This window comes from Suricata suricatta, chromosome 11 (assembly GCF_006229205.1).
Source record: "Suricata suricatta isolate VVHF042 chromosome 11, meerkat_22Aug2017_6uvM2_HiC, whole genome shotgun sequence".
NCBI lineage: Eukaryota > Metazoa > Chordata > Mammalia > Carnivora > Herpestidae > Suricata > Suricata suricatta.
In genome coordinates this window covers 32000870-32014888 of record NC_043710.1, presented here as the reverse complement: position 1 = coordinate 32014888, position 14019 = coordinate 32000870, and positions in this window count along the sequence as shown.

The window sequence follows — 14019 nt, the reverse complement described above, 5'->3', positions numbered from 1 at the left end:
CCTTGCTGATGGTCTTATTTTACCAAACCAGGCCAAAAATCTCGAGTCATTCTTGATTCTCCTCCTGCTCTCGCCTTAACCTCAGCGCAATAGCCCATCCCATCAGCTTGATTTACAAAGTATAATGTGATGTTGATTATTGCTCAGCAACTCCTCTGCCACCACCCTATGCCATCCCTCCCCGCCCCTCCTCCTCTCTCTCCTGGAGGATCTCAGCAGCTTCCTAACTGCACCCGTTTCCACTGTCCTGCCCAGCAGCCAGAGTGCTCTTTGAAAAATATAAGTCAAATCATGTCAACTCACCTACTAAAAACCCTCCAGACACCATCCATCAAATAAGATGCAACCTCTTTAAGCAGTCTAGAAGGCTCTACACGATGTTGCCCCACTGTCTATGTCTATGATTTCATATTCCCATTTCCCTCCTCTGCCCACTGCTCTGGTCATGCTAGCCAAATGACTGTGTCTTAAAGTCTTCAAATTTATTTCTCCTTTGGGATCTTGGATCTTTGTATGTGCTGTTCTCTCTTATTAGAACTTTCTTCTCCTAGATTAGATATATTCTTCCCTTCCTATTATTTTTGATCAAATATCTCCTCTTCAGAGATGTCTCCACTGACTGCTATATCTGAAAACAAAAAACAAAAAACCCCCCAACTTTCCCAATGAAACCTAGTCACTCATTATTCTCCTAACCTTCTTTACTTTTCTTCAATGTATGGTATATTACTTTTTGTCTCTAGGTTTGTCCATTTCCCCTGTGAAATGTAAGTTTCATAAAGACAGAGACTTTGTATCCTTCCCTGCTTTTCCTTCTATCCCTAGCACAGTTCCTAGCATGCAACAGGTACTCAGTAAGTATTTTTTGAATAAATGCTCAATAAACTTAATTTTTAGAGCAGAGGTTCTCCAAGTAGTGACCCTGGACCATTAGCATCAGTATTAATTGGGAGATTATTAGAATTGAAAATAGTCGGTTTCTAACATGGGCCCACTAAATCAAAAACATTGGCAGTAGAGCTCAGCCATCAATGTCTAAGAAGCTCACCAGGGGATTCTGATGCATATTCAGGTTTGAGAACCACTGCCTTAGAGCAAACATGTAAAATATTATTAGGCCTGTTGCATGGATAATAAAGGTAAATTTTGAAGAAGTGATGTAGTTCAGGTGACTTAAGGAAAAAATAATTATTACCAAATATCACATTGCAAGCACTCAATATATAACATTCATAATAGTATTCATAATAGTATTATTACCTACTATGTGTCAGATGCTATCTTTAATCTTCATAATAATTCTTTTCAGTGAGTATTAATGCTTATGCTATTAAATTTATTGATGTTCAGACAGTTAAATCATTCAAGATCACCCGGCAAGCAACAAGCAGGAAGATCTGCTTGCTTCTTGGTGCCTTCCTTTTGTAAAAGAGATCTAACTAAGGACAGATCACTCATGTGGCCCCAGATATGCAAGGAAAACACATTTGGCATTTTCTGAAACAAATGCCAATTTTCCATAATTAGAAATGATGATGGTAGATACTGACATCAGGGGACCCTCAGAAAGGGAAATAGGAGCCCCTTCTGCTTCGTGGCTTCAACTCAGAGATGCTGGCCTAAGCTGACCTTGATGAACCCCACCTTCTTCCACCTTAGAAACGGGCCACATGGTACTTTGGATGTGGGCTGGCAAAAACTTGGCTTGGGCACCAGCAAGTGTGAATAATTGTGGGCTCAGCAAATCACGTGGACCCCACTGCCTTCATGGAAGAGAACTGACATTTGATGGTGATAGAGAAGATGATGATGGAAATATATAAATATATATACTTCTGAAGTCAAGTCACAGTTGTTCTTGGAACTGCACACCCTGAACACATACAGACGAAACCCCAAACGGCAAATTCCTAAAATTATGCTACAGCAATCTGGTCAATTTAACCATGAATATTGATGGAGAAATTACGTCAACTGGCCTTTCCATTTCCTCCTTATTCCTTCCCCTGTTTTCGTTTTCATAGCAACATCAATCCATTCTCCAATTTTTAGTTATATATTTTTTAAGTAATATGAAGCAAGGATTCATGGGATGGATATGCTTTTAAATTTCTAAGTAGAAAAGGCCAGCACTGTATTAGTTTCTACTTAAAGTTGATATCTCTACAGAGGTGCATTTATGCATGAAAGATTTTCAAGGATCCAGAATACTATTGTTAAAATTTTGTGTATAGGCTACTATTGGATATTGTGTTGGGACTTACCAGAGAAAAGGGACACTGTCTGAATCCTGTGCATCCCCAGTCTCAACATCTAGCACATAGTAGACATTTAATACATGTATGGAGGATGAATATTTAAGTGGTATATACCCAATAGGAACTCAGCACATATTCTTTGATTGGATAAAGGAAGGACCCTCACCGTATCTCTCATATAATAAGAATTCAATGAACACTTCTTGATTAGGAAAGTATTACCAAGAATCTCAGTGAATGTTTGGCAAAGGTTTGAGCAAATGCTTGGCACATAGTAGGCAGTCAGAGAATGATACCAGAATGAATAGGTAGCCATTTTTTTAGTCACAAAAATGACATCTGCAAAGTGTAATGGAAAGATACTGGGCTAACTCCTGAGATCAGGATCCTTATGCTTTGAATATGCCTTTTCTTTCTCTCTCTCTTTCTTTCTTTCTTTCTTTTTTTTTTTTTTTTAGTAAGTCTCTGTGTATTCCATAGCATTACCAGAAACTTGGGCTGTTCATTTGTGTGACAATGGCTTTGTTTCTGTTCTCAGCACTTCTTGGAGGCACGGACACTCATTTGTGCAAGCTCACATATTAGGGCAGACACACAGTTCAAGCTTCCGACACATCCACTCATTAAAGCCAGAAAAGTCATTTCCATCCAAAATGCCTAAAGAGTGGCTCTGTTGACACACATAGATCTACTGCGTCAGCCCACATGGTGTAGTTCTGACACATTTGCTGTTGTCAAAGTCTGTGACATCATGAATTTTTCTAGACTTCTGTCTCCACTAACCAGATACCAAGCCCAAGTAACCAACTCTGCTCAGCTTTCAAGAGGGATTACTGTGGAAAAGGTTATCTGGAAAATAATATTTCATCTGTGACTGGTATTTCCTTTAAAGCCAGGGTACTAAGATTGACTTTAGTTTTCTTTGGGCAGTAGACTAGATGTCACTGTGGACCTAAAATGTCTTCCCATCATGGAAGGAGGCATTCTGTTAGGAGTCTGAATTCTTGGGCAATTTAATTAGGTTTTTTGTGCCTCAAGTTTTCCATATGTAAAAAGGAGTTAATAATAATACCTGTTCTATGGGATTATTGTAAGAGTATAGAGTCATGGTATGGAAAGTACTTAGAAGAGTTCATTTAAAGCACCCAAGAGGTCTATCTTTCCTTTCCACAGAAGTCAAGTTTGGGGGACCCTGCTGACCTTGTTATATCCCATAGATTGCAAAGTGGCCTTGGCAGGAGGGAGGGAAGGATGATGTAGGAATGGCTCTGCATGTCTGTGCTGTTTCAATCTGTACATCACACTTAACCTAATAGTTTGGGGCTCCATGTCAGACTGCAGATAGCAAAAATTTTCAACTGTTTTAAAAAGAAAACAAAAGTTGGAAGCCATGGATCTAGAATGTTCTTCCATTTTACAAATGAGAAGGCAGAGGGTTCATGATCTCTTGGTCCCCACAAGAGTGCTTGCTCCACTATCCAGCTCTGCCCCTTCCCCTTACTTTGACCAAAGTTGATAGTTCTCATCCTAGGATTATAATCTAGACACCTTGGATAGACATAAGAGACTAATAAAAAATGAGGCCTGATTCAAAAGTTTGTCCAAAGGTATATAGTCAAGAAAGTTAGTTGGGCTATAATATAGGTTTCTTATATTCATTATTCAACACAATTATGGAATAGCCACTAGATTTCAGTCACTTACAGTGCTATTTCTATTGACTCTCTAGGTCCCTCTGCTCAGATAAGGTATAATCACAAGGCATGAAAAATCTCATAATGTTGCAAGATTACTGCTCAAGGTTTTGCTGTCTCTCATTAAGAGCCTAAAGGGGGACCCCATGTGTAACTCAGTCGGTTGAGCATCCAACTTCGGTTCAGGTCATGATCTCATGGTTTGTGGGTTTGAGCCCCACAATGAGCTCTGTGCTGATAGCTCAGAACCTGGAGCCTGCTTCGGATTCTGTGTCTTTCTCTCCCTGCCTCTCCCGTGCTTGCACTGTCTCTCACTCTCTCAAAAAAGAGAAAAACGTTAAAATATTATGTTTAAACATAAAAAAAAAAAAAAGAGCCAAAGGATTTAGGATAACTTTAAGCCTTCTGGGGGAAAAGAAATCCTAATAAATTGAGTCCTGAGGAGGCCAGAATCTACTTTTAACTGTTACCATCTATGTCTTGGGGTGGCTTTTTGATGCCCATCTCAGGAGCTGTCAGAAGTGTTAAACGAGACAATGTGTGCAAAGCCTCAAGGCCTGTACAGTCCTCATAGAAGCAATTCAGCTAATTGGCTCTTTCCCCTTCTTCCCCAGGGAATGTACGCCTTTCTGTTTTCCCAGAATCCTCAAGGGATCCTCTCGACGATTTGGGCACACTAAATTCCTATTTCTGAACTTTTTTCCTCTGTCCCAAATGAAAATTTCTCTTTGAAGCCTAGCCTTTCAAGGTCTAGTCCTTTGGTTGGTTGTTTGATTGTCTTTTTTTTTTTTGGACCCTACCATTAGCCCCAGCAAGGTAAGCAAAGTGGGTAACATTACTTTCCCTCTTTAGACAATAAAATCAGGTTTCGGGGAAGTTAAGTGACTTACCCAAGGTCATGTAGCTCATGGGATCCAAGCTGGAATGTAAATCAAGGTTTTCCTGACTCCCTGTCTACCGCTCTATCTTGCGGCCTCTGGCAGCTCTGGTTGAAACCTTCTAGTTTCACGAACCTCTCCCAGCATCCCGTGTTGTATTTTTATATCAAACAATTTTCACTGCCTCTCAACGGGTGGTAAAAATACCAGTGAGGGAGGTCACTCTACGTTGGAGGCTGCGTGAAGGCCTGGAAGTGAGTGGGAGGCAGAGGGAGGGGGCTGGGATGACACTAGGTCCCCCACACCGCCAGAGTGAGTCGTGGAGGTGGGAGACATCGGCGCAAGTCAAGCGTAAAGGAAGAGCGAGACTTTTCCAAGCACTGCCCTATATAAACACAGGCGTGACAGAGGGAAGGTTGCTTCCAAGGACATGCTTGACGTTTCCTTGAGTTTTTGAGGGGAAGGGCTGAGTCACCACGGAAACACCATCACTTTCCCTCCCCCAGGGCAAAGACAATGAGGTGTGACTGTAAAACAAGGGCACTGATGCTTTGCAGTCCTGAGCTACTCACACATCCCGGGGAGGATTGCCCCTTCTGCCCTCCACTTTGGTTTCCAGGGCATTTGAGGTTCCAGACTATTAACTCAATCCCCACTCCCACCCCCAGTGTTCTCCTAAATCACACACCTTGATTTTTAACTTACAACTTAACTTTACCTCTTACCTACTCAGAGACTCATCTGTAATGTTCCATTTGCAATAAAGAGAAGACCCAACTTAAAGCGGCTTAAAATGGTTGTTGTTTTTTTTTAAGAGTAGTATAAATAAGAGATAGGGAGGGAGGTGGCTGCAAGATTGGTTTAACTCAGGCGCTTAAAGTCAGTAGGGCTTCTCTCCATCTTTCTCTACTCTGGTCTCCAAAGGGTTAGTTTTATCTTGCAGTGCGTGATTACAGTCCCAAGAAGGCTACCACTGCCCCAGACTTTGCTTTCCAAAATAGATGCACCCAAAGGCAGAAAGAGGAGTCTTTTCCCTTGTGGGGTTTTTCTTTTCTTTCTTTCTTTTTTAAATCAGAGCATAAAGTCTTTCCACCAGTCCTCTGGCAGACATCCGTCTCTTTAGTCCCTGTAGGTCAAGGTGCATCTTGCCCTTAGCTCCACCAGGCTGTCTTCGGGGATGGAATTAGCCTCACTGGCTCAGACTAATGAAGACCTGTGCCCCAGAGCTGGGGAGAGGCTCTTCCAGCCACACCAGTCTGCCTAGAAAGAATACTCCCAAACTAAACCAGGTTTTGTGGCAAGGAAGGAGGGGGGAAATGCTGTTGGATAGGAGGCCAGAAGTGACTTTTACAGTATTACCTAATATTACCCCAGACTACTGCGAAGATTAAATGGGGTATATGGGAAATATTGTTTGTGGTTCCTGGCTGATAGCAAATCTCAAATAAATGTTCAGTGTTACCTCCTCTGCTCCTATTTTTATTCCACCCTCTGTTTGCTATTCCTCAGATTGGCTGCTTGCCTTCACCTGTATTTTCTGTTTGTTGCAATGTTAGTGTTTCACTCTGCTCTGGCTGCTGGGAGAGAATACCAGGGACCAGGATGCTTATAAACAACAGAAATTGTTTTCTTACAGATCTGGAGGCTGGGAAGTCCAAGATTAAGGTGCTGGGAGATTCAGTGTCTGATGAGAATCCACGTTCTGGTTCAGAGACAGCTGTATTCTTGCAGTGTTCTCGCCTAGAGAAATGGAGAAGGGAGCTCTCTGGGGCTTCTTTCATAAGGGCACTAATCCCATTCCTGAGAGTTCCACCCTTATGTCTCAATCATCTCAGGAACTCCCCACCTCTGAATGCTATCACTTTGGGGATTCGATTTCAACACATGAATTTTTGGGAAGACACAAATATTCAGTCTAAGCTGCCAATACTCCATGGTGCATCTTAAATGTCAAATAAACAATGAATTCTCCCCTGAATTCTCAATCCTCTATGGTATGTTTGTTTCTTATTTACGGTTTTATCACACCTTGCCTTGTATTTGTGTACTTTCTGAGGTCTTTCTAAAGTGGGAGCTTCTTGAGGCTTAGACTAGGTCTCATCAATCCCTAAATCCTCTGAATAACACCCTAGCAGGCCTGACACACTACAGACAGGAAATATGTGAGCAATTAAACGTATTTTGTTCAAAGATGCTGCCCTGGCCTCACAGTTCTAGAACTCCAATATTGGCCAAAGTTTGTGACCCATTTTTTCTTTTTTTATTGTGATAAAATATACACAAGATAAAATTAAAAATTTTTTAATGTTTATTCATTTTTGAGAGAGAGAGAGGAGGCACAGAGAGAGAGGGAGACACAAAACTCAAAGCAGGCCCCAGACTCTGAGCTGTCAGCACAGAGCCTGATGCAAGGCTTGAACTCATGAACCATGAGGTTATGACCTGAGCCAAAGCTGGATGCTTAACTGACTGAGCAACCCAGGTGCCCCTGCACAACATAAATGGTAAAGATGCCCCTACCATCTTAACCATTTTTAGGTGTATGGTCTAGGAGCATTCAGTATATTTACATTATTGTGCAGCCATTGCCACTACCCATCTCTGGAACTTTTTTGTCTTCCTAAATTGATGCTCTGTACCCACTAAACAGCAGTTTCCCATTCCCTCCTACCCCCTTCTATTTTCTGGCAACAGGCATTCTATTTTCTGTCTGCATGAATTTACCTTATTCAAATGGAATCATGTGCTGTTCTTTCGTATCTGGTTTGTTTCCCTTAGCATAATATCTTCACAGTTCATCCATGTTGTAACATGTGTCAGAATTGCGTTTCTTTTTGAGGCCAATATTCCATTGTATGTCTGTAACACATTTTGCTTTTCCATTCATCTGTTGAGGACATTTGGGTTATTTCCACCTTTTGGCTATTGTGAATAATGCTGCTATGAACATTGGTGTTCAAATACCTGTTTCAATATTTTTAAGTATGTATCCAGAAGTAGAATTGTTGGATCATATGATAATTTTATGCTTTTTTTTTTTTAAGGATAGTGCAAGTAAGGGGGGGTGGTGTAGAGGTAGAGAGAAAATCCCAAACAGGTTCTACTCTCATCATGGAGTCCAACATGAGGCTCTGTCCCATGACTCTGGGATCATGACTTAAGCTGAAATCAAAAGTTAGACACTGAACGTATTAAGCTACCCAGGCATCCTTATGTTCAACTCTTTTCCACAGTGGTTGCACCATTGGCACATTCTTTTGTATAAATGGTAGCAAATTTCAGACCTTGAAGGATGAATGTGATTTGCAACATCAACCATACATCAATCATTGTCTATTAAATCAATCAAGCTTATGATGACAGGTTTTTGTCAAAAGGAAGATGTGAGGCAGATCAGCATAGTGATTCAGAATTCATGCCTTCAGCCACAGAGATCTGGTTTGTGAATCCTGCTGTCACTTCCTACTCAGTGGTCTTTGGCAAGTTGTTCTACATCACCGAGTCTCAGTTTTGTCACCTGTAAAATGGGAATAACCATAGAATCTATCTCCTTGGTTGTTGGGGTAATTAATAGACTAGCGCCAATAAACCTCTCAGTGCAGGGTCTGACAGAGTAAACACCCAATAAACATAGTAATTAAGTCATGTGATAACAATAATGAGTGATGGGGTGGGCTCATTTTGAAGACCTTTCTCAGGAAGAAGTTTTAAACTGGTTTGATCAAGAGTAATATTAAAAAAGTGTTTAGCCTCCGAAGGTATCTACTTTGATGCACAGAATTCATTTGAATATCAAAGTTTTGTCACATATCACCTTAGCGAAGATTCTCTTGATATCCAGAAACCCATTCAAACTGGCATAAACAAAATGGGGAGTTTTGCTTGTTTAGGGATACAAAAGCGACACACTGAATCTAAGTGCAAGAATATAGCCAGGCAGTGTCTGTATCTATGTCGGATGTCTTGGGGTATCTCATTGCTGCTTTTCTCCGAGCGTCTTCTCTGCTCCTGTTTTTTTCCTGAAGACTGACTTCCTTTGCTGGTATATATGTTCACAATGTGCCAAAGCTTCTGGTGTTGTGCTTATCAGCTCTAGCCTCAAAAACAAAACTGATGAATCTGATTTCCAATCACAAAATCCCAGGAAAATCTGATTGGCCCTTGTGGCTCAGATACTCAGCCTGGATGTAACTAGAGTTGGGGGGTTGTGGGAAGGTCATGTGGAGAAGACATGGCTGCTCAGATTTACAGTGGCCCTTGGAGAAGTGGGGGGATTCATGTGGTTCTGCACACCCAACTAAAAGTTCCCAACAAAAGAATTTAACACTCAGTTTGGCTATTTTTTGTCACATTTTAAACCTATGATCTCTTCTTGGCTGTTCAGGCCGGGAGGGTCTCCCCTTCTCTGATCAGAAGTGGTGCCAAGAAATTGGCTTAAGGGAAACCCCAGTCCACACAAGCCCCACTCATGTTTCTTCTCAGTCAAAATATAGCATATGTTCTGGATGCCATTCTTTTTTGAGAAGGGACCAGATTCTACACTGGTCAGAAGGACTGGTCTTTGGCAATGTTACAGACTAATGATGGATGACCTGTCATTACAACAACTCTGAAACCATGTTTTGCCAACACAAAAGGGGGAAAAAAACCCACAAAAGGAGAAGAAGAAGGAAAGGTCTTTAACATTTTGGCCACTGAAATCTTGTCATCCATCAGGACCTGGAACTCTGCCACCCACCCACTTGGCCACTGCTGGATCAGAAATGATGAACATAAGTCACTGTGGGTTTTTTGGTTTTTCAAAAATAGAAGAAAAGAGATTTGGCCAGAATGTGGCATGTCTGGGTTTCCAGATACAGCTGCTTATACAGGGAAATGAAGGCCGCAGGGCATACTATTGTAGAGATCATCACAGGGGACCCCCAGCCTCAAGGTTATCCGTCGCTATAGAGCACAGAAAGAATTTTGCCTGGCTTTATCACTTTTTCTGATTGTAAGTGCTGTAGATTTCTCATTCTTTAAAAAAAAAAACTGTACAGAAATGAATGGTTTAGAAAATAAGAAATTCCTCATAATCTTCTTCCACAGATACAATCACTGGAATTCTCTGATTTATATTCTTCCAGAATTTTTTCTACATGTGTATTCTAATATAAGTAAAGACATACTTTTTCTACATATAATTATTTTTACCTAAATGGATTAATACAATCATGTAGCTCTGCAATTCTTTTTACATAACAATATAACTCAGACATTTTTTCCCCTGTACTTAGAACTCTCCCTCATTCTTTACAAGCTATACAAGTTTCCATTGTATGGCTGTGCTTTATTTATTCAGTCCCTATTTAAGCTATTCAGGGAGCAAGGGAAATATTTAATCCTCATATCTTTCCTCATTCTCTCTCTTTCTTGCCTCCCATATCTATAATACTTTATTGGGCAAAGGGGACATTGGGATCAAAAGTCGTAAGACTCTGTCTGTTACAGTGGCTGCAGATTGCTTTAAAATGAGCATCTCGCCTGGTTATTCGTTGTGATGCTCAATTATTTGGTTATTTATTCTCAGCTCAAGAAAATCACCCTTCATCTGTAAATTAAATGGTAATAGAACATTAAGAGTCCTACATAAATCTAAGAGGGGTTTAGGAGCTGTAGGTCTGGGGAGAATCAGGCACCAAGGTCAGCCAGCTCTTCTGTAGTTTCTGTACTGCCTTTCGATTTTTTCCCCTTTGCTTGGTTTCCATGGGAATTGGTGATGTGCATAGTGTGTGTGTTCACGCACGCACGCGCACATGTGCACACATGTACGTGTGTGTATGTGGTATGCCTGAATGTGTGTCTGGGCGAAAAGGCCTGGGTAAGAGTGAACCCCCCAGAGCAAATGCGGAGATGTGAAAGCCCCAGGAGGAGGCCCGTTGGAACTTCGGGGCTACTGGGCAGTAAGTGAAGTGACCCTAGTAAATTGGGACAAAGCTGGGGAAAAAGATTGAATGCTCTTTCTGGGTTTTTCATGAATTTGGAAATTTGATTCCTGTGCTAGCGTGATGATGCCTTGGGCATCTCTGATTAATTAATGCTTCTGGGCCCCTTTTAGACAAATGCTGTGACTTCTAAGTAACACACCATCAATAAACCAAGAGATCCCAGAAAAACCTCTGATGATCTTTATTGTTCAACCTTTTTGGGTCACAAATGTTGGAAAAATGCTTCAATGTAAGATGGATGCTTGTTGCCAGGGGATGTGAGATTGGGAGGTGTGACTGGAGAGGATTTAGGGTGAATTCAAGGCCTCTTGCTATAGCTTTCAAAATCCTGTTGTCTGTAGTTATAGAAATGTTAGTCTGTGTTACTTAAGAAGGGCAGCTTTAGAGAAGCTTTCATTCTTCAAGTGCTAATTTAAGCACAGCGTGGTTTCCCGAGTATAAATACAGATTTAGTGTGTACTCTACCCTACTCAATATACAATCGTGTAGCTGCAAAAGCCACCTTGTCCTCAGGCTCACATTGCTGGGCGTAGGCAAGCGCGGTCAACCTTATAGCTTTGTTTTCTCTGGGGGAAGAGATCGTTTTCTGGGATCAAGGAGACTGTTATACTCTTTGCAATAATAACTATAATTCTTTATATTCAATTGTCCTTTTAGCATATAAAGCTTCCTCAATCTATGATTTTTCATGTTCCTTTCTAGAAATTACGGGAGGGTAGGCAGGAATTATTTTCCCCCGTGTTTTTTTGTTTGTTTGTTGTTTGTTTTGGTTTGGTTTGGTGTTTTTTGTTTTGATTTTTGTTTTTTACATATGAGTAAAACAAGGGCAGAAACAATTAACAGGAGCCAGATACGATGCTGATTAGAAACATGGACTCTTGGTTCAGACAGAACTGATTTGAAATCCAACCTTCACCCTTTATGCCAGTGGAAGCTTGGGCAACTTATTGAATTCCTCTGCCCTTTAATTCCTTCTTCTATAACATGAAGATACGAATTGTTACTATAGAGGGGTTATTATGAGATGAAGTAATATAAGGCATATCACGCATTCAGTATAGCACTTGGCACAGAAGAAGCCCTCGGCAAACGTAAAAACTCTTAATAATGTTACACAGAGATGGTAATCACAAAACAGGACTAGAGGTTGAGTTTGACTCTGAGCTGAGTGCGTTTTTTTACTACATCATACAGCATATTCCAAGGTTTTCATGGGGAAGTGAATTCTTTTCTTTTGGAACAATCTAGAACCACTCTGTTGTGGAAAACTGCACATTTGAAATGGACTGATTCTGTGGGGCTATTTGAATAAAGAGAATACAAAGCAAGGAAACACATTCTGAATCCCTACTATGTGGCAGGCAGGTCTACAATGCTACCTCGCTTTATCTGTACACTCTTGCTTGTTACAAAGATGAGGAACAGGCGGCTCAGAAAGTAGACAATGTGCCCAAAGTCTCGCAGCTGGTATGAAGCAGAGGATACCAAGACTCAGACCTGTTCAACACCAAAGCCAACCCCCCCGCTCCAACCAAGGGCCACAAAAAGGGCACCTTCACTTTTGAGGAGAGGCAGATTTGCTGCTGAGAAGGTGTGGGCTGTATTTGGTTTGCCTGCCTGCTCAGAAGGCTCCTTCCTCAGTCTGATTCCTTGGACTATTTCGGGGCTGCCATGTCATTTCTGTCCCCCCTCGGAAAGCCCTGAAGAATGTGCAAAGGAAAAAAGAAACCTAAGAAATCTATTATTGGCACTCACCCTCGATTTGCTATTATGACGTCCATCCTGCAAAGAAGTGTTTATACCCTTATAAGGTTCCGAGCATCAATTTAACTATGTTATCTCCCAGCAGATGATACAAAATGCAATCTCAGTAGCATACGGCAGAGAGAGGTGGGAGAGTTTCTTGGCTGGGGAATGAGAGAGAAATGAAAAAGGGCCTACTATGCTGAGTCACTAAGGCAAAGCAACTTACTATGGACCACATTCAGCCCGGTGCCAAGACACAGCAGCGAGTCAGATACTGGTTGGTGCGGCTGAGATGTTCCTCTTTGGGAACGCGTCTTCTGAGAAGCTGCAGCCAGAAAAAAAGGGAAAAAACGCCAACATCCTGAACATTTTAAGTTCATCAGTTATATTTTTACACAGTTAAATCAAGTACAAAAACAGAAAAAAGAAAGTCATGTTTCCACCAGCTTTCGTTGAGCCTCCCCCAACACAGCCGGATGCCTTAGCTCTCTTCCCTTTGCCATCATAATAATCCAGCTAGCATTGCTGAGTGTTGTCTGCGGGCCAGGTACTGGGCTCCAAGCATCAAATGCCTTATTTCTTTTAATCCTTGCAGAATATCCCATGGGGTAGGCACATTCATCAGTCCCATTTTTGAAATGAGGAAACGATGCTTAGAGACATTGAGTAATTTGATCAAGTTTCAGAACTAGAGAGTCACAGAGCCAGAATCAGAATCTGGCTCTTTCTGACACCAGCAGTGGAATCCTCAACTGCGATGCACTACTACCTCTCTACTCCCTAAAGGTCAAAGGGACAAGAAACCTTTCAGGCCAGGGGTCTCAAACCTGGCTTATTAGCATTATAACTTGATGTGCTTCAGGCAAAACAAAGTGAACAAAATGAAACCAAAAAAAAAAAAAACCAAAAAAAACAAAACCCCCACAAAAAACAGAAACCCTGCTCCGGACTCCCCTGGAAGATCTTTATTTAGAAGACTTGTGTTGGATCCTAGAAATTCATGTTTGAGTTTACCCTAGGTGATTCTAATTAAGACACAAGTTGGAAATCACAGATTTCATCTATTTCATTCATTTACAAAACAGCAGCTTAGAATAGAAGTAACGCACCCATGGAAGCTGGTAGTAGACCAGAACCTGATTCCGGGTCCTCTCCCCATATAACCACGTCTCTTGATTGATTCATGACCTGGTAATATATGGGATCAATTCATTAAATTCTGTGAACTAGACTGGATTTGTTTTTGAGGGAGGGGAACACAGTGAGATCTGGGATATGAGCAAGAACATTTTTCATCAGGGAGGTCCTTGCAACATAATAGAACTATATTCATCAGTGTTCAATAAATGCACCAGACCAAAGTCAAGAAGTAGACTTTGAAGAATTGAGGAATCACAGATGGAATCTGAAGTATTTTCAGAAAGAAGTGGAAGAACTGATGAGAGCATGGACATGG